The following is a 22438-nucleotide window of genomic DNA, read 5'->3' on the forward strand; positions in this document are numbered from 1 at the left end:
AAGACATGGGGTCACACAGAGTATGTCCAACATACTAATAACTACTGTTCAATTACTGACGGTTAACAGAAATGTACTGTATATGATTTATTATTTAATGCATTCCTAGCTCCAGGGCCCTCGGGCTGTGGGTTCAAGCCATGCTCAGCTCATTGTCTGTGAGGAGTATGGTGTGTTCTCCCTGTGTCTGCATGGGTTTCCTCTGGTTTTCTACCAAAAACACATGGTCTTGCCTCTAGGTATGACTGTATGAGTGAATGGGCAAGTATTGACTGGAGCCATGTCCAGGAGGTATTCCTGCCATGCCCCCAAAGGCTTCTTTTCCGAAATGATTACCAAAGCTCGAGCTGTACCGCTGGGACCTGTTAGACCGCTTAAGGTTAAAGACTAGGAAGTGCACAGCGTTTTATAGTAAACATTGGTCTTGCACTACAACTACAAGGCTAATGTAGCTACCTAATACTAGCTAACTTACTGAAGGCGTAATTCATCTGTTAGCCTCGTATATCTGCATGCATAAATCACATTCAATGAGATTTGATGTGAGTGTGTGATGACTTTTCCATTCAGTTAGCACTAAGCTAACGCCATGCTAGAGATGTTGGATGAGCCCAGCCACTAGGCCATGCTACCACTGCGCTAGCGATGTTTGACGAGGCCCGTAGCCGTAGTCAGTGCACAAAAGTGTTCTTAGTAGATACAATCTCTACCTTTTTCCGTACTGGAAATATAACCCCCCAGGATCTTGCGGTACAAAGATGCAAAAATGGAGCCAATCAGTGGATCCCTACATCATTAAGCCCTCTTGTTGAACTGCTGTTCTGTGGCCCCAAGTACGGTTGGCTAACCGTGCTCTACTCAACCTTACCCTCAACCTTAACGCTTACCCTGTGTTTGGCCCTGCAGTGGAAAAGAGGCCAATGCTTGTGGATAAGCTCTGAAACCCATTTCGACCCTGACCAAGGAGAACTGCATAAAAAGATGGATGGATACTTGTTGTTCCCAAAATCCTTAACAATGAAATGTAAATAAATAATCTATTAGTGGATCTAGTGCATTATTTTCCCATTTTATTATTATTAATTACATTATTAATTAATTCTCTTGTAAAGTCACCAAACCAGGGATACAAACTATATAATATAAATACTTTATGTAATAAGGTATGTTTAAAACTAATCCTAAACCTAACCCTAATATAATGTTGTTGTCAGTTTAAAAAAATTAATCTTATTTTTGTATTAAACACACATACACACACACACACACACACACACACACACACACACAAAAGTAGGCTGAAAGCATCACATTCTAAAAGTGTCCTGGCTGTATTTACTGGGGCTCAGGGGTCCAGCGGTGCTGAGTGACTGAGCACAATGCAGAAGGAAAGGCCCAGTAGTAGCAATGCCTTTCTCTCTTTCCCACGATGCTGTTCACAGCCAGGCCGCAGCAGGGAAGGAAGCTGGTGGAGAGATCTGTCGGCCCGGCAGGGGCGGCCATGTTGCTCTCCCAAAACACAACGCTGGATACGCAAAATAAGCCGCAGGAAGTTCTCAAGATTTTACACTTCCTGCTTTCTGTATGGCCGTTTTGATGGACAATGCTGGCTGGAGCAGTGCTTTCACCGGCAATTGAAAGTGGGTCTTTTTAAAAAAGAGAACATTTTACATTTGGATCGTTCCAATTATATTTCATCATTATGAACCTAGGAGGCCTAAAACGTATAACACAAAACTCTTAAAACACAAAAATGTTTTGAAATAGCTTGATGCTTAAAAAGCAAAAGGAGGGTTACGCAGTTTTCCATATCAGAGCATATCTTATTATCTTTGCCTTGAATTTTTTTTTTTTTTTATTATTATTTTTTTTGTCTTTGACTTTCCTTCCTGTTCTTTTTCCCAGCTGGAGAGTGGAAGCTATATACTATAAGCTCTATATGGAAACACCTCTGAAGTGTGAGAAGGAAACAGAAAGATGTGGAAGGTGTCCTGTCTTTTTACGAGGAGAAGGGAATCCTCCGGAGAGGATGATGAACACATTAGTTGCTAAAACACAGTAAAATCATGCAAAATGATATGAAAAACAGTTCCTCCTGCTTCCTAGAGCACAGTAAAACGTCTTTCCTCACATGTAAAACCTCAGTCCTGTAATCTGGGCCCTGCACCTCCAAACCCAAGGTCACTATAAAATGGAAGCGGATAATTACAGGCAAGGAGCAGTTAACTACTTATCCATCAATTCTTCAGCAGGAGAGTAGGGAACGGAGATGAATGCGATCCAAGAATGATGCACTTTGTGCAGGAAGGGAGCCTAAGACAAGGTTCAGAATATGGACTTGACAGAAAGGATGGTCTCTATAGGAGTTTTGAGGAGATGAACAAAACACATTTTGGGTGTTGCGGCTTGATAGAGGTTACATTCAGTTGTGCACATCTTCACTGTCCAACTGATTCAAACCTCCTGCCCTATAGAAACACCTTGTTAATGTAGAGTTAGATGGGCATCTTTTGAGGTGCCATCTCTGTGTTAGCCTTCCTCAAGGCCAGTGATTATAAAAAGCAAAGCAAAAACTAAAATAAGCAGGACAAGGGGTTCTCCGGGACCAGGGTAGGGAACCACTCCTCTAGGCCAGCTAACTAGCCTGTGATGTGTATTACACACTTTTACCAGTACCGGTACCAGCTAACGAACACCCTTATTGGATAGCATTGCAGGAGAGACTAAGGCCCCGCCATGGATGCAGTTGGCATGACTGGAGTAATGCCAATGACAGTTGTTTCCCACTTGTAAGTTTATTTGATCATTTAGCTAAGAGTTATCAGAGCTCCTTTACCGTAATAGCCATGGGAACATATTTTGGCAAAGGGTTGCAGGTGTGTGTCCAGCAAGGCTATGATCTACTTGAGTTCTTCAAGTTAAACAAAGCACAGAAAGCGTGAGGCAAAATCAGCATTACAGAATGCCCATTAACCTGTAAAGCAAATCTGAGTCTTGTATAAAATCTTGCATTGCAGCCTCTGTATTTCTGTTCATGAGGTCTTCTGCAGACTGAGGTGAATAGGCAACAACAGCATAGGTCCACAATTGTTCTTGGGAGAAAATCATGAAAGCTTGCCTTGTGTAAACAGTCTAGGCTGATGGAGGTGGTGCAATGGTGAGGTTTTTTGGGCCCACACTTTGGGCCTATTAATTCCTAACAATCATTGCTTGAATGCCACAGACATTTGACAATTACGTCACCCGCAAAGCAAAATCCATCACTGTGTTCTTCAGTGTTCTTCAGTAGACCTTCCTAATCACCAGATCTGAATCCAGTAGAACACTATTGGGATGTGGGTTGCTGTTACCTAAATTTGACTGGATAAGCTTCATTGAATTGTGTACTCTAATCCAGAGCAACCGACAATTGGGTAGGCGAATGCAGCATTAAGAGTCTTGCTCGATGATTCTTATTAGTATAGTATGGTGTGCATGTCAAATCAGGAAATTGAACCCTAGTCTGCCACAAGAAGGGTAGAGTTGTTGCACACTACACTACACCAACCACAAATGAATGGGCCTCACTCACCAAAATTTTTCTATGAATTTTTTAACTTTGTTCTTGATAAACATCCTAAAAAAAGCTCTATGTTCGATTCATGATGTGTTTTTTAATTATGTAGACCTCTGCTCTTATAATGGTGGATCTCAACGGCCTCATAACTCAGCATGGGTACCCAACACGTTCATTGTGTTGGATCAAATTTGTAGGTGTTACACTGAGGTTGCTCAATGTGATTGACCTTGGCTGATGGCTTGCTGTTCTGTTGCCCTTAAATTCAGCCATTGATACCATAGTTACTCCGTAGCCCACCAACAGCAGTGCTTGCCTACGGAGTATAGTATAGTGTGTATACATGCAGCTCTTCTAGTGGACCTATAAGGTAGGCCATAAAGTGATCAGTGAGTTCTTATAGGCTTGCAGATACAATGGCAGATGGCACAGGTGGTCTGGCTGTCACTACACTGGGCTAACAAAATATAGACTGGCGATTGCAATGATCACTGACCACACCATCCCCACACCCCATTTCCACGCCTAGCCCAACCCATCCCTCTGTGTGTTCCCAGACCATCGACATCCTCTCTTTCTCAGTAATACAGCCTAACCCTAATTACATCATCTCTCTTGAGTTATTAAGAGGAAGAAAGAAAGCAACATCAAAAAAGAGCTCATCTGTGTTCTCTGTGTGCGTGTGTCATGCATGTGTGTGTGTGGTGAGGGAGGAGGGGGGGGGGGGCTCGTAAATTACAATCAGATTATACTACTCTTTCCCACACAAAGCCTGGAACTCCATCACTGGAGCTAAGCCATTTCTCACACTCAGTAACACTCGTCTTTTACAGTAAAAACGAAGAGGGAAGCGTCAGAGATAAATCATGGAGAAGCTGGCAGACACGACAGAGGAATTAGAAATGTTTTCCTGCTTCCTTACTTCCCTACTTGAAGAGCCTGAGTGGGTAAAAAGCATATACTGTGATGAAATAATTCATAAAAGTAGAACTATAACTTTCAGAGATGACTCTGCCAACCAATCAAAAGTGGTGACCAGACATGAAAGCCGGTGGAATTACCATAAATTGGTGAAGCTTTCTAAAAATGCATATTTAATATTTCTAAGCCACTCGTACATTATGGAAATCAGATGTTAAGAGTGTGAGGTAAGATTATGGTGGCTTTGGGATAGCATGGACCTGACTCATGCTTAAAGAAAAGTTCCTAAAAAAGTGGATTAACCATAGATTCAGGCTACTAAAATGAGGAAAAAAGGAGTAGCCATACGGCTCTAGACTTTATGGCTTTACAACTTCGAGGCGAGTTCCACCAAACTCTTCTCAAAGTTCTATTAAAAGGCTTACACGAGCTCTCATTTTAACCCTGTCAGTCAACACTGCTCAGTTTATCCACCCCAGTAGGACTGACTGCTGCGTTGTTGGTGGGCCGCTCAGCCGAGCCTCTGCTCTTTCCTGTTCTTTCTTTGGTTCCCACAACTCTTCTCTCTTTACCTTTTGTCCTAAAAATAGGATTGCCTGGCCTACGTAAAGACATCCTATGTGTCACAGGACAGGAGAGGAAACAGGAATAAATATCATCAAGTAGGATGGAAGCTTTTTTCCAGAGGCTTTAACAGCTTGACCTCCAGAAGTGTAATACTCAGAGAGTTGCCCTAATCAGGCCGTGCCACAATCATCTTATGAAGATCTCTTTGGACTGCATCATTGTTCTCTTAAGGAGGCTTGGCCGGAGAGACCGAGTATTTTCTCAAAGAGACCTTTGAGAGTGACATCAGATGATCTCATACGTTTCCAATCATCCAGATCAGACACTTTAGAAGATTACATTAAAGTTATTGTACCAACTGATTACTTTGTAAGAATACATCTCTCTTTCAAGCGAAGTGAGAGTCAGCTTGGGTTACATCCTTTATAGTATGAAGAGTGTATGTATGTGTGTGTGTGTGTGCAGCTGTTAGACCAACAGGAATACATAAGCTTCACTTTCAGCCACAGCCATGACTGACATTATGAGAAGGGCCCCACTCCAAAAGAACCTCTTTTTTGATCTTTTTTGAATGATGTGTCCCAATCAAATGAATATTTTTAAGTTTGACAGACCGATTCGTCTTCTAACGTCCAGGCCGTATTCGTTAGAATAGTGTCTTTGTTTCGGTGGACATTTTAAACAAATTCATAAAACCTACCTTTACTTTTATAACAGTAATTTAATAGGCACTTTGAGCAGCGACGGCTGGGGCGAAGGCTATGACGCGTGGCCGTAAATCTGCATTAGTGCCATAGCTGTGGAAACCAAAGTCGCTAAGCAACATAGTGTCAGATCTCAGTGCTCACTGGATAGCATGTCCTCACATGAATAGAAAAAATGACTACATTCAGTGTCTTCTAATGTAAATAACAGTCTCATTCAAAACACAATAGAATTGAGAAATAAGCTCACTTACAACTGCTGTTTTAGCGATTACAGCAAACTTAATTTGCCATAAAATCTAAATTTGTGAAATTTCTGTAAAAGATATAATTGCTAGATATAAAGAAATAAGCAATTTCATTGCTGATTCCATTAATAACCCAAACCATCCGTTCATGCTTTTTAAAATCACAGTGTCACAGAATGTATATAACATTAGATAAGATATCTAATAGGACTAGCCTCCTACTGTACATTCTGCAGTAATAACACCTTGGGCATGTTTATGCATACATTCTGCAATTATTCAGAGGTGCTAATTGTTTGGAATAAGGTCATTAGAATTCTTCCTTCATTACTGATATAAATTTCCCAATATGCTTAATGCTCGACAGTTCTGCTTTTCCTATTGCAAAGAGAGTATGCAAATTATGGTTGGCAACTGCTAAAAAATGATTGTTCAGCACTAGCTTCCACCTTATCCTCTTTCTATCACACACTGGATGCACTCCTTTTTGGATATTCTTTATTTAGAATTGTCTTCATAATGTGGATATGGCTGAATAGAGTTTAAGAGAGTTAATTTTTAATTTTAATTTTTTAAGTATTAGACTATGTGCATGTATGTATCTTTTTGTATATATATATATATATATATATATATATATATATATATATATATATATATATATATATATATATTTTTTTTTTTTTTTTTTTTTTTTTTTTTAAACTAAGATTACTAAGATTTCACACACCTGAAACCAGCTGATTCTATCTGGATGAAATTTACCTCATGGCTGGCAGGAAATCTCAGTCTACAAGTCTTAACTAAAGCAAAGTGCCTTTCTTGTGCGTCTTATATTTTCTCCTTTCGCCTCTCCAGATGTCCCACAGGCCTTCTGTGGCCTTCTTGCTAAAATAGTATTCCAGTTTATTTAGAGAAAAAGCTTCATTTCACATTTCAAAAGGTGGTAGCAAAAATGAAATGAAAATGGGGGCCTAAATGTCCTTGATTTTACAACATTTAATAAAATAATAAAAGTAAATTAGATTCTTAATTAAAATCCTTATAACTAGTGAGATATCATACCGAACTGTTTATTCTAGACACTTTGTGGTCTAAACTTTCTGTTGCAGTGTCCTTATACGGTAGGGAAATTGCCAGTCAAACTTGACAACTTAAGCCGTCTCTTCTGGTCTGTTATTTATAAACACTGCTATTCTCAACATTGCTGTATTTGGAATAACAAAGACATCTGTCATAGAAAAAAAAGAGTTTATTCTACTTAAATATAACATTGACATCAGCACAAGAGAATATATCATAGTTCCAGAAGCGATTCTCTAGGGCAGGGGTGCTTAATTAAAATTCAGAGATCCAGTTAGAGAAAAGTCTCTCGAGCCAAGGCCTGGAACATCATGATGTCTACCTTGCATTATGACTTAGTGCCAAGTACTGAAGTAGCCTAGTAGTTACATTAACATTTTATGTAGTCAACAATTGAATGTGAAATCAAATTACAAGCACAATTACAAATATAACATATTACAACAATATTTATTGTCGGTTTCACTGATTGTTCACCATCAATTGGATGAATTATTAATAATTAATACACTAAATATTTTTTCTTTTCTTATTTCAATTCAAATTTTTAAAATAGAGCTCGAACGTGTAATTACAGACTTCTATTACCAAAGAATAGCCTTACCAGTTTGTACAAAAGTCCCTGTAGTTACTGAGTAATACACCTTAGTACATTTCTGCGTTAGGGGGTTAACTTCACATTACTGCTTTTAATAATCGCCACAGGCTCTGAACAATTGGAAAAGACATACTGGGTGAGAATCGCTCATGGGAAGAATAGACATGTACCAGTCTGTCCATTCTTCATTAAAAGCTCAGTTTCCACTCCACTTTTTAGAGCAGCCATGTGGATAAACTTTCCTCTGACTTGCTTTCTTCTCTGACTGCTGTCTCTAGTCTCTTCTCTGTGTGTGTGTGTGTGTATGTGTGTGTGTCACTCACTCAAGTTGCAAGGATCATCATATTGCACAGATCTGACTGGCTAAGTAGGGCCAGGTGTGATATTTACAATGCATGTGATTGGTCTGTGAGTGTCCTGGGCTGCTAGATGTCTACCGGAAAGGCTAGAAAAAATCTGCTGGTTAAAATAAACACTGCATCACAATGAAATGGTTCTCAGGAGTTTATCGATTATAGGTCCAGGTCTGGATAGGACAGTGTCTGGGTCTGGACCTGGGCCGTGGTCCGCCTATTAGGTACCTCTGCTTTAGGGTACACCACAATAGAGAAAAAAACAATGGCAAATCTATGGTAACTTCGTAGTAAGGTGTAGAGAACTGTATATCCCAGGATTTACAGCTGTAGTGCTGTCTCGGTGGGATTAAAAATTTTAAATGAATATGTATTTCATAATAAGCACTAATAAAGGTTACCCCTGCAAAAGCAGTGTCTCACAATAGAACTCACAGATGTTCTAAGCCTGTGCTACTTTTGAATAGTGTGAGATTTACACATATACACATGTGTCTTGTTCATTTATATGGAATTGCAGTGATTTGGAAAACTAGCAGAGAAGTGCACCATGTTACCAGTGTTCATCCTAATTGTTTGTTGTAACTGTATGTCAATCTGTACAGCGTTCTGAATGGCAACTGTTCGCACAAAAGGTGCTAAAAGGTGCTCATAAAAATAAAGGCCGACTGATCCGTTGACTGACTGCCGCCTCTGTTTCTTGTTCAGGGCCAGACTGAGACTCAACCAGCAGAGCCTGCAACAACGCTGTGGTGGAAACAACACCCTTTCCCCTCTCAGAATTACAGTGGGTGACCTCATCGCTTGCTTTGAGTGGAAGGAAGTGTGAATCAGATAATAGGACCAGACACCTGCCTGAATGGGCCCTCGCCAGCAGATGCACTGATAATGGAAGATGGGAACTGAAAAAGAAAATGGTCCTCATTTGGGAGCTGACTTGCTGAACCCCAAAATCATTTGCCGTCTTTTGTGGCTATTTTCGACTGTACTGGTCGACTGTACTCGCTTTATTGCCGAATCTAACATTATGATGCATGACTTGTTTGCGTGACTCGTCCGGTATGATGCAATGTCCAAGCTTGTGAAAAGTCCATTAAAAAAATGTTTAATATTAAAAAACGTACCCCGTTCAAATGGTTCTGGTACCTTGGGTGAGAACCCCCATTAATTCCAAATGAGGGAGAACCAAATGACCTCCCAGCGACCCAGCCTGGATTTACAGCTGGTCCAAAAAGACAGATAACTGGCCAGAGATCCCTTCATTAAAACGAATGCCTCGGACCAGAGTCGTGACCTGTATGAAGACTTGCGGCAGCCAGTGAGAGAGTGCAGTTAGATCACAATGGGAGTGATAAGATCAGAGTGGTTGGGACTAAAATGTAAAGGATATGAACAGGAGCCAAATGGGTCCCAGGCATGTGTTTCCAGACGCTCTATGGGAATAAATCTGGAGCTGTGTGGACAAGGACTCCCTGAACACTCGAACAGGAGTGACACAATTACTCCATCTGCTAGCATTTAAGAACGTGTATTGAAAATCTCTGCGGCGCTCCTTTCTCGCAACGAAACTTACTCACACCATACTTACAGCATAAACAATGTGCACGCATTAGAACCCATTCATCTCAAGTGTCCACATTTTTTTGCTACTCCTCCCCATATATATCCTCTTTCATATCCTCTATAAAGGCACCTGAGCTCCATCCCCGCTGTCTGTCTGAGCATAAATAGAAAAATATTGCTGTTCTCCTCCTCCCTAAGACTTTACACACACAATCCTCTCTCCCCATGTTACGGCCCAGCAAAGGCAGTATATTCTTGACCTAAAATCCAGGTTGATTAATGGCCCTGTTGTTCTGCTGATGCTCCTGCTGCTCCGGCACGCTCAAGCAGTGGTGTGTGTCCAAGCTCTCGGCGCTGCAATTCATGACCACGGACATCCTCCCTGCTTCTTGCGTGGCCCGTCATTTCACGTTGCGACGACTCACTCATCACCAAACCTGAACACCTAGCATTGAAATACACCTAGAAATACAGACAGAACTCATTTTAAGACCCCAGAACATTTAAAACATGCCCCCCCCCCCCCACACACACATCCCTAATAACAACATCTACTTGATTTTCCAATTGATTCATTTATGATCTTGATTGATTCATTTCTGTGATTATTTCAGACCAGAAGCTCCAGCCTTCTCATCCAGCTCTTTGTCTTGAAAACCAATTCTCTGAGGCAGAGCATGGTGGCACCAAAGCCTACCAGAACCACTCCTTTCTCCCCCTTTTTTTCCTCTCTTCCCCCCCTTTTTTGTGTGTAGCCCCCACGTGTCGCATATATTAGCAACTCAAATGAGGAGGAGGGTGGGCTGCGCTCGGCTTTTTCACCCACCCATATTCCGCCAAGCCCTAGGACTGGTTCGTACTCGCCAGCATGAACTGTCAGCCAATCATCGCGGGAGGCTTGATACGACCAGCCAATCGTGGCACAGGTCGCGCGATTCCGCCGCGCAGTGGGCGGGTCTTGCCGGAAAACGGGTGGGGGGAACATAACGCGGCTATGGGGTCGGATTTCAGTCGGTGAGATGCGGTGTGGCCACTCGCCTTTCAGCGCTCGCTGGATTAGATGCTGGAGGAGCCGTTATACGGAGCTGCCTCCTGCTTCTGCTGCATCCTTGTGAGAAGTGGACACGGGGGTCTTTACGGTTTGGGGGGAAATCTCGGGACAGCTCTTCTCCATCTAACAGCAGTGGTCCGCTAGGCTTAATTGTCAGTCACACCAGGACTGGAAGCGCGGATTTAGGCTCATTTTCTTCTGGATCTCTTGCTCTGGAGCGAGCTGGAAACACACCCGCATAGGGATACTAGTAGGGGGACCCGACGGATGAGCGGAGACGGAGCGGAGCAGCTTCGGGCGGATGAGTGTAAGCGAAGGGCAGCTGCAGTTTTCTCCTCTGTTCATTCAGCGTAAATGTGCGGCACTTCTCCATTTGCAGGATTTGGCTGTGGACGCGCTGGTGATTCGCTCGTCCCCCCATTCATGCATTTCTATACAACAGACAGAGAGAGAGAGAGAGAGGGGAGAGAGAGAGAGAGGGAGAGAGAGAGAGAGGGAGGGAGGCAGGCTGGCTGGCTGGCAGGCAGGACCAGCTCCATTCATCCCGCTGTAGTGAGACCTTAAGGCTTGGTCGTCCACGTAGCCTATTTTATGGCCGAAATAAAGACAGCAGTGATGTGATTGATCTGATATCGATCTGATATCGATCTGATATTGATCTAAGGAAGACCATATGGATGTGACTGCTGACTGCATGTGAGCCAGTCTCTGCGCTCTGAGTGAAAAACGGCCTCTATTCATTCACACTCCTGTAGCCAATAATCAATCAATCAATCAGTCAATCAATAAATATGTGACGACTCGCTGTTATAGCATAATGCTGACTGACATTACTGTAACTGTAGTGAGTTGAGTGAGGGGTCTCTGACTGGACTGGCCCAGCAGGAGGCAGGTTCAGGAGCGGGTCTGTCGGAGATGCTCCAGTTACACGAGAACCATATTTCAGTCCAGGCGTCCAGGTGGTCACTACAGTGTCAGAAAACTCGCCCTCGATTTAACGAGAATCATATGCTGGTGTTTTCTCAGAATGGCCGGTTCCGGTTTCCCCTCCAGCAGCCCGGGCGCGGTGTGCCGCCTGTGACCGCGGGCAAGCGGCGCAGCTCAGCTAGCAGCAGGGCTACTGCTCACCTCAGCCGCGTTTAGCCGGGGCTAACATTTAGGCTCCTTCATTTAACAGAGAGGGCTGTAATTAAACCAACACGAACGTCATGGCTGGGGAAGTAAGGGTAAAAGAGAGAGAGAGAGAGAGAGAGAGAGAGAGAGGAGGAGGAGGAGGGGGGGGGGGTGTTGGGGGGGTTTGGGGGTCTGAGGAGAAGCGCATATTGATTCAGCCTGAGAGAGTCGCAGGTGAGCTGCGCTGCAGGTCTGGGGATGTCCCATGTTCAGCGAGGGGGCGAAGAAGACTTTAGCTTTGTTTGGACTGAGTTTATTATTTTGTGGCTCCTTTTATTCACTTCATTTAAACGGGCTTATCCTCTCCAAAGACTTGCTGTACTTTAGGCTGAATCTCGACTGCATGACTGCATGCTCCCTTTTTAGTGCACTTAAAGAGTGCACTACGTCTTCAAATCGGTGCTGCGTTCATGAGAAAAAAAATAATTAATTCATTTTAATTTTGAAATCTATTAAAACCATCTAGGTTACTTTAATTTGGATTACATTTAGATAATTTAGTACATCCAAAAAAAAAAAAAAAATAAAATAAAATAAAATAACGAGTGGCCACTATTACTCGCCACGTATTTAGACGAGAGAGAATGCCCCAGATTGCCAATAAGAAGCAGTTTGGGATTTAACCTCTAAATCAATTCAGTCTCAATTTATTTCAAAGCCTAGCCACCAACCTGGTCTGGTCTCAGATCAGCAGATTGCTCATAGCCACATCTAGCACGACAGTGGTCTAGGTCCTGGAGACCCCATGCACTGTAGATTTAGATGCCTGTTTGCCTGTTGTTACACATGCCCTGGAGGGCTGGATAATTACAAACCAAGAGCTGAGTCAGGCCTATTAGACGAAAGATATAGAGGCACAGATTAAAGAAAGCTCCAAAGTGTGCGGTGCATCCATCCCCAATCACTCCAGTAGGGCACCGGTGAGGTCCGGGCACACAGAGTACACATGTGCACTCCCAGCATGGGTTGCAGATCACAGGACCATAAAATAAAACAGTACCCAGTGAGGGGCGGTCTGTTAATACAGCTCGTCATCACTTGGATGCGGATCACACAGCTGCTCCTGACGAGGGCTGAAGGCTTACAGTGTTACTACTGGGATGCCTGCTAGTCTGAGGTGTAGGGCAGAGTGTGCCTCACAAGCACAGGGATACTGGCTGTGTCTTGTTCAGACTGTGGTGCTGAGACCTCTACTGCATAGTATAGCTTTTTTATTTTTTAACAATTTAATTGTTATTGCAGTGATGAAGTTTACAGGTTTGCTGTAATTCTAAGCATTTTAGTTTGAAGGAGGATGAAAAATAGAGTTTTCTCTGCAGTCAGGAAGGAATACCTAATTTTGTCTTACTTACTTACATCAAAGCTAAACCTTATCATGGTAAAAGTACTTGTTTTGATTTGGCTGTTGTTGGCATTCGGAAAATGAGGATACGGGCCCTGTAAAGGTGCCTTTATTGAGTTTTTTCGATTGTTCTTTGATGTACATATAATAAGCATCTGATAAGCATATGATAAAAATGCTTTAGCTTTTATTCTTTTAGCTTATAGCCTTTCTAAGTCTCGCTTCCATATTGTCCTGAAGTAGCTGTCGCGCTCAGCCTAAATTTTGGGGGCGTAAGGCGTCCTGGGTTTTGAAATAGGCCTGTTTTACAGCTCTGTTTTTTTTATGCTGCATTTTCCGTTTAATGAAGAGACATCAGTGTTGACCGAGGTTTCACAGTATATCACCTCCATGCACTGAACTCTCATTATTCAGCTTTGCCAAGACAAATAGAGTTTTCCATTCTAGGGCTCTTTAAGGCTTGGCGTTTCATGACAGACTGGACAAGAACTACTGTTGTACCTCTGGAACTGCATAGTTTCCCTGCCACAGTGGAGCTATACTTCCACGACTGCTATTACGCTACTAATATCTCTCTGTATCTTTTGTGGTAAACGTTATCTCAATCACCGCTTGTGCCTTATGTTTGAAAAGCTGAATGTTAAGTACTAGGGTCAGAAATTGCAAGCATGCTCACACACACACACACACACACAGACATGCACACACACACACTACAATGAATAACAGATGACATGAGCGAGAGTGCCGAGAGAACAAATAAGATTGCGCGTCTGATCCCTCTCTCTTAAGTAGCCGTGGGGAAATGTTTACGCAAGAATTTAACCCCTCCCCGCTTGCCTCTTCTGCTGATCATAACTGTCTTATTGCTGAATGAACTGAAAAAAACAGAGCTCCAGTTCGATGGAGAGGGAGAAAACGTAATGCCTGCAGAGCATTCCATTTTAATTAGTTTGCAACACACTTTCTATAGTTGGCCTATGCTGTCAGCTTGCTGGCACTCTAGTTAAAGCAAAAAAGCTATTATGTCTAAATGCTCCAGAATAATGTTGTTCTCCTGGAAACCATGGTCTCCTTTCTGCCCATGGAAGGTTATTATTATTATTAATAGCCTCTCAAAAAGGATAATAAGGTAATGGTGTATTCTCGTTGAGTGAGATCGCGGAATTCCAATTTAAAGCTGGTTAGTTGCCTCAACCTCTATTTCTCAGTTTTTTTTTAATGTTGGTATGTATTCTGCTAACATACAGTGCATGGAGTTGTGAAAGTCAAAGGTTGTTGGGTTCATAGCAACTTGTAGAGTTGCACGCACACTGTGGTAGTGTAGCCTGCACTATAAGAAAGCTTTGTTTTCCGCTGAGGTTTTGTTTGAAGTGATGAAATCCATTGATCCACACCAGAGAGTCAGTTCATACCACAGGAAGGGAGAGAAAGAGGGGCACGGAGAGAAGGAAGCAGTTCGTAGGTTTGTCATCAGAATCTCATGGCTAGAAGTGATCACCACCAAGAAGAACACATTTTTCACAAACCTGAGGAAAAGCACTGTTTATTAACAGCGGGGATCCTGTTTTTACATGCATTGTAAAGCATGCAAGGAGCATTTTCTACAGTGGGGAAACTCTCAGGGCCTTTTAGGCCTTCAGAGAAGTGGCAGCCAGGCAAGATCTCCAATTGCTTAAGACCAGCGTAATTGGGAACTGAGAGTGGAATCAACCAATCATGTTTCGATGTCCAATGGGTGGTTCCATGGTTTCATGAGGAAAAAACATCCCTTCAGGGCAAAAACAGTTGGTGTCTCAGTATTCAAACACTCGATTAGTTATAAAGGGTGGGCTTCTGTTTGGTTAGATTGAAACCAGCACTGCAGGCACACCATCCCATTACAGATAAGGTTGCTGACCCTTGCTTCTTGACCTTCTGAAGGGGCCTAGAAACATCAATGCCTGTGAATAGAAGATGCTTTACTACGTCTAGTCTCAGGAGCTAAGGAAATGGTGTGAATTCCATTGTAGTCTTCACTGAGAAACAAAGGTTCATGGAAGATGCTAAAGATGAACCACTGTTGGCCTTTCAGAGCAGCAGTTCTAAAAGCAGCCCTCTAGGAATCTGAGATGTTCTTATTTTTGCTCAACTCACAACACAAAGGGATAGAGCAAAATTATGGACCATCTGGGTGTCCATCTACTGCACCCACCGACCAGTTTTCCAGTAGTCCTTCTGTAGCATCACGCATAAAACACTTTGTGGCACCGTTATTTTTAGGAGTGTAAGGAACCTTGATCTGACTGACTGGCCTGCCTGTAGTGGCATTTCTGTTGTGTGTGTTGGGTTTTTCTTTTTTTTTTTTTGCTGGTAATGGGCATTCAGCTCAAGCCTAACCTCAGGCAAATGGGCTGGAAACAGCATGCTTGAAGATAAGGCCTGTGTTTGCTCAAGTCCATGTGAACGTCTACTGAGGCATGGTTCCTGTGACTGTGGTGGACCTCTATGCTGATACTGGACCTTAAGTCCTAACCTTAAGAATTACTAAAGAACCACCACCTGGTCTCAGATCGGCGTAAAAGACCAGCTCCTGCCAACACCAGCTGTGGAGCAAGGCTTCGGAAAGAGTGAAGCCCTGGCTATTGATGTGGGTTGGCCTCAGCAACAAGCTCTTAGCCCTGCAGCCAGGTTTAGACTGACATTTAATGAGACCCAATGCCATATTATTCACATGTTCCGTTTTAATATCCATACGTTACTCGCATAAGTGCTTGTAAAACTAGGTTCCCTTTTGTAAATGTGTGAATATGGGAAATGTTGGTTCCCACCAATTGGACTCAATGGGCACAGAGAACTCGTTCTTACTGATACAACATTGTGCAAACAATACCCTACAAAGCCTATGTACTTTTCCCATTAGAGACCAGGCATCTGCCGTAGAACAAGCCGAATTTACCCAAACTTTTGGGTATTAAGTTTCTATGACTAAATGAAGTCACTTTTGAAAGCACAGCTGGCTGACCCAATCAGGTTTTTTTTTAATGGCGATGCAAAGTATCTCAGCTGGTGTTGACTTCACTGTGGCAACCCTGCTCATTTGAGCACACTATGCGAGCAAATAAATGAGCAAGGATGATCAAAGTGCTGAGCGATGGAGGGATATTCCTGCATAGCTGGAGTAATAGCAACCCACAGAGCTCCATGCGCAAGCCACTTTCATCAAACGGAGAAGTCTTTCAGTGCCAATCAAGCGTTTTACGTCTATGTAGTGCCGAGACCCAATCAAATTGAGCTCCGTTTGATCCGGCTCGGGAATTTATTGCATCAGGGCCAGACGTAACTGTGGAGCATTCGGTGGCTGGAATCTGCAATAGTGTATTCTGGAATTTGATCTCTTGCCATTGCTGTGTTTAACATCTTGTCTTCTCCAATAACCAGGCAGCCCTTTTACGTATTAATAATTCAGTGACCTCGTCTCTCTCTCCGTCTCTGTTTCCCCGTGGAGTTTTTATTCCTCAAGAGAGTGCCCATCGCACCGCAAACCCTGCAGGAATGAACCCAGCTCCGATCACAACATGGAAACCGCAGGTTGTTTTTGATTTGTCTCAGTCATTCACAGCTTGAACCGGTTCTCCGCATCTTTCTCTCGTGCTCAGTCCCCCCAGCCAGGACAAATGTCTTCTGTGCCCTAATGTGATTATGTTATTGAATTGAAATCTGGCAAATCACGCAGCGGAAAAAGCAACGAAATGCACGGCTCTGTATTTATTTTACTCATGGAAGAATAATATAACTTTTCATTGGAGAGGTGAGGAGATGGGAAAGTGATTCGGATGTATAATACAGGGATGCTTTTGATTCCTGTGAACCAGTTTTGGCTTTTCACCCTGTGTTTTGTCTCTAGTAAATTCCAGTTTGCGATATTTATATGCTACTTTGAAAGCTGGAATATAACACAGCAGTTCTATTGAGTATTAGGTGTCGGTAGATGATCGATGTCATGTGGTAACTTTGCTGGAAGCGGTTCAACCATCAACATTTTTACACGTTTCAAGTCACTCTTGGTCGACACTTCACTGTTCCCATGGGAAAAAGAATGACTTCAGTGTTTTTCCAGCATGCTTCCAGGAAGATTTAGAGATCTGAAAGGTGCACCCAAAAAATCAGACGCTGTTCCAAGACCGAAAGAGGGAAATAACATTTGGCAATGCTGACATGTAGTTCTTGGAGTGGCTGGACTTGTGGCTGGCGGTAGTTTGATAAAAAAAAGAAATGTAATTTACACAATTCACACAGTAGATAAAAACTAAACCAGGAGCCACCCTGTTGTTACGGTCCCAAGCAAGCTTCTCTAACCTTTGGGCTATAGAGCCCCCACAATATAATCCAAAACTATTGCAAAGCAGTGTCTCAGGTATCAAGCAGCAAATGTATAACTGTTTCAGGTCATAAGTTACTGTGATGTAGCTTTTTAGAGGAATTCGATCCAATCCGATTAAAGCAGCATTATGTGAGAACTGGCATTTCTTGCTCCTTGCTTTCTGTACAGCCAGGTAGCAGAATTCACACTTTTTCAGCCATTATTGAGAGACATGCTTTTCACATGCATTTGTGAAAAGCAAGTGGAGAGATACAGAACTGATCTCTGCAAGCACATAGCAAGTTTGGAGTACCAATGATAGAAGCACTACTCTCCCTATTAAATGTCAGTGGAGTATCACTATGTTTTATGTTATTTTAAGGTCAAAATGCTACATAATGCTGCTTTAACTGTGCAGAAATTTGAAAACATTGGTGGAATCCCGCTTTAAGGCCTTAACAATGTCGTTTAGCCATGCAGTTAACATGATGCTAATTTGTAGGGATGGAGCTTCCATTCCTTTTTTAGCAACACTATCCTTGTAGTTCCAGTGCAAAACTATGGAAGCACAGTTTGGGCACCTAACGTTGGGCTGATTGACTACATCTGGGGTTAAGGGGAAGCTTTATAAATAAGGGTAACTTTAAGGTAATCTTTCGCTTTAAGGAAACCAAGAAAGGACTTGTGAAACTCGATCAGCTTCAGCCTGGCGATATCATTGAAAGTACAGCGAGAGCAGACGGCCTGTATGAGCACACAGCCTGGCATGAAACATGTATCACCTGGACTTGTGGGGTCACTGCCTGAAACCCCTGTTTTGTTTTCTCTGGCCTCACCTCCAGTTTGAGAGGGGAAACTTGGAAGCCCTGGAGTTTATTTCCTCTCGTTTTTACGGCGAATACAGCGCCGTGTTTCGGCTGTAACAACTCTTTTTCGGGAAACTTCATATCCCATTAAACCTGCCTCTCAGGGAGGCTGTAAAAAAGCAAACAAGTAGACGGCGTGTGCACGCTTGTGTGTGTTTGCAGAGGGAACTGTCCGGAAAAGTGTTACACCGCGCGGCCCCTGCTGGCTTGCGTCAGCATCAGTGAATCTGTAAATCAAAAACAGGCTTTCATTTGTTCACCTGACCCTGATCGCTGTCAGGGTCGCGTGTACTGAAGCTCCCCACACCTCCCGTAAGTGGAGTTATCCTTATCCTGAGTCATACTCTGGCATGGGCGCAGCTCTACTCGTCCTCCGGCACTCGCTTGTTCTGCGCAGCCCTGTTCCCTCGCACCAGTCCCTCGAACCTTGATGGTTTAAGTGTTTTGCTTAAGTACACGGAGGGTCTTATGCGCTGAACAAATTAGCCTGTGATTGCTCTCCGGAGCGTCATCTTGGACATTATTTCACTAAAGAGGTTTTAAGGGATCCAGTACATACCATAGGAGTAGCCGGTGAGGCTCTGTTAGCACCTTTTTAAACGTTCTTACATATTAGGCCACTTTACTGCCCTGCGGAGATGTGAGATCCACACCAAATGCTTTGCTGACCTAGCATAGCTTTATACTCCTGTTCAAGCTGAGAAATGGGTCACTCAAATACCAGCGTTCCAGCTCTCCAGAACCTTAAGTGCTCTTACATACAGGCACCTGTAACCGTTTTATTTTTTTCAGTTCGGTTCATTTTTGTGTGCCATTCCCACAACCGTGGGAATATGTAGTGATGGTTGGTCCAATGGAAATGCTTCAAAAGTTCTTGGATTTCAGATGTTTGAGGTGATGTTTTTTATGACAGTGTTAAATAGGGATGCCCCGATCTAATACTCTGGCTCTGCTCAGGCATATTTTCATGGATCAGGTAAGGTGTACACTCTTATAAATAAAGGTGCTACAACTGGTTCTTTGACTGATGCCATAGAAGAACCACTTTTGGTTCCATAAAGAACCAAAGATGCTTGTCATAGAGATGTGTAAAGAAGTGTGATGATGAACATTTGGAGGACCCAAAAATCTTTCTCTTGATGTAATGGGTCTTTATCAATTTAAAGGTCACATCTCCATTACAAAAATGGTTCTTTACGGAACAAAAAGTGGTTCTTCTATGGCATCGCTCAAAGAACCTTTTGTAGCATCTTTACTTATTAGAGTGAATATTAAAGCAGCATTATGCGAGATGTTTTTTTTTTTTACTTCTGGGCTCCCCCTATAGGTGGGGAGTGTAATTCACTTTCAGGGGCACCGTATGATGGGCGGGCCTTTGAACAATTCCAAGGGCCTGAGACTGACAGGGGCCCTCAAAAATGTATTAGTTGAGTATTTTGGCAGAACTGTTAGAGTTGTGGGGCTCAACGTAATATCTTTTTATGGGCCCCAAAATTCCTGTTCACTTTTACTCCTCTACTCCACTCCATTGAAATCCTGCTTTGTACGTGGGCAGTTTACAAGCTAGAGAGATACAGGAAGTGAAAGAACTGTGTGGACTGTTGTGGTAGCCTAATATTGCACAGATATGACTCGGGCTAAGCAGCATTGTCTCGAGTGGTGTGACATTGCTTCACCAAAGCTACAAAGTCAGGACATCCCCAGTACTGATGTAAATTTTTAATATTTGTGGTGATAAATCTGTAAATTTTAGGGTTAAAGCCATTTCTGATGCTTTTTTGATGTTCTTCAAGTCAGCTGCGCCAGCACACAGCTGCCATCCCTGTTCCCTGCATGGATGTAAAAGGATCGGCCCTTGTTCATAAAATAGCTGTTGCTTGCTGAGACCCGTCTACCACCTTTTCCCAAAGCTAACTCCCTGTTGACAGCTGGATGGCTATATGCAGAAGGCTCAGGCATTGTGGTTGTCTAAGTCCTGGAAACTGAGTAGGAGTGCATTCCTTACCAGTTCTGCACGGGGAAGCAAAAGCCAGTCAGCATCCTGAAAAATGAAACCTCCAGAAAGCCAACATTTACGAGTGAAAACGATGGTTATTTAAGCCATTGTGGTTTTCACTCTTAAGTAGCTTTTAATGTTTATTACTGGCCTAATCATCTTCAGTGATGATAAAGAACGAGGAGGAAGAACAGCATAAAACTCCAAAAACCAAACGCTGACAGAATTAGAGACGTGGACGTGTGCAGGAGGCTGCAACATCTGCAGTGGTTTAAATCTCCCTATTCTTACTACCTTCTCAAACAGTGAAGCTCTGCTTAGCTTATCTGCCCTGTTAACTGCTGACGTGTAATGCTCAAACTCTGCACTTTACTGAACTGTACGAAATCCGTTATTAGTGGTGCAAGAACACACAGGTGCTGGAACCCAATTGTCAAGATGCTCTTTGCTTTATGGCAGTACAGCCAAGCCACACTCTCAGCATTGCTAAAGTAAAGTCTGTACGGAACAAATGAATTGAAATGGATGCGATAGCAAACATAACATAGCGTCTGAGCAACTCTTTAGACATACAACATAAATCCTGCTCCCCAGCTGTTCCAAGATGGCGGCTGCAGTTCTAGATGCCACCGTGTAGCAATGCAGGGAACAGAAAAGCCCCCCCCTGCCAGCTCTCTTCAGACACCACTGTCAATCACTCAGTCTGCCGTCTGTTTATTCTGTGTGATGGAGAGACAGACAGGTCCCCGCCATATATTTTAATAAGCCGTTAAATAGAAGAATAAGACACATTGTTGAGGCAGCGCGGCAATTCAGAGAGATCCTTTGCGACTCTGGAGCCTGTTTAACTTGGCTTCTGTTGGCCCTTGTGTTCCTGCTGCGTCTGTTACAGGCATTAGAGAGAGATCAGGCTCACTGCACTCCCAGCTGGGGCCTATAGGGGGATCCCTGATCTCCTGTTCCCCCCTCAAAAAGTTCATAATTTAAGAAGTAGTCCCATATTGAGATTATACACTTATTTATTGTTTTTTTGAGATCCCCTGTATTGTACTTTTCCATGTTTTACATGTAAAAATTAGTACTGTGTTTATATACTTTGTGTCAAATGTTCCTGATGAATGGACCAATAGAAATACTCCAAACCCACTTTTTATTGAGCATATATTGGATATTAACAGTACTTCTAGAACAGTAATCAACTGCATTCCATTGTATTATGACAGATTGTATATCTCCTCAAAGTATCTCAGAGTATCTTGGGCAGTTTATTAAACAGTCTATTTTATTGCATACTTAAAAAAGCAAAAATAGGCCAGTTCCAGTTGCGCACCCCTAATATTGAAGTCGCATCGCCCCACGCCTATGGCCTAGGAACGACCACGCTAGCTCTTGGCCTTTATGTCAGCAGATGCTGTGGTGTAAGGATTGTGGGATATATGTGAATACAAGTTCTTATGTGAGAAACAGCATGCAGAGAAGCAAGTGATTGCCAAGCGATAGTCCACAGATAGGTCTGTGTATGTTCTGGCCATGTTTATGTGGCTCTATAGCCATGACAGGCTGCGATTGTATCTGTACTCGCATGTGCTGGTGATGGGTTACCAACAGCTAGATTACAGTGTGGGGTAGACTCCATGGAGCCCTACTAGTCATATGTGCTTGTGTGGTTAATCACATCCAACATCAATCATGAAACACACACTCACAAACTTATGCACACATACACGCACACACTCATAGACCCACTCCCACACACACACATACATTTACTTACTGTACAATGGATACTGTCACTGTCAGGCTGAAACTTTGTACCTCCAAAATGGCATTCATGAAATTTTAATACAACTTCCAGACTCACATTATGTCTCTCTCTCTCTCTCTCTCTATATATATATATATATATATATATATATTTAGACATATGTATGTATTGTGTATGTATTGTGTGTGTGTATATATATATATATATACACACAAAACATATGTCCAAATGTTTGTAGACACCCCCTAATGCATGCCTTAAGCTACTTTAGGTTTCACCCATTGCTGACAGAGACATGCTAATGCATACA

The 22438-nt window shown here is 42.7% G+C and overlaps 1 protein-coding gene across 1 annotated transcript in view; it reads left to right on the forward strand.

Annotated features, from left to right (window-relative positions):
• Positions 1-10612: 10612 nt before the first annotated feature.
• Positions 10613-22438, forward strand: part of dchs1b (dachsous cadherin-related 1b) — a 126426-nt gene continuing 114600 nt past the window's right edge. Inside the window, exon 1 of the mRNA XM_072658555.1 lies at positions 10613-10951. The gene's annotated coding sequence lies outside the window, so the exon portion shown is untranslated. The remainder of the gene's footprint in view (positions 10952-22438) is intronic.

This window comes from Salminus brasiliensis, chromosome 16, assembly GCF_030463535.1.
Source record: "Salminus brasiliensis chromosome 16, fSalBra1.hap2, whole genome shotgun sequence".
Lineage (NCBI taxonomy): Eukaryota > Metazoa > Chordata > Actinopteri > Characiformes > Bryconidae > Salminus > Salminus brasiliensis.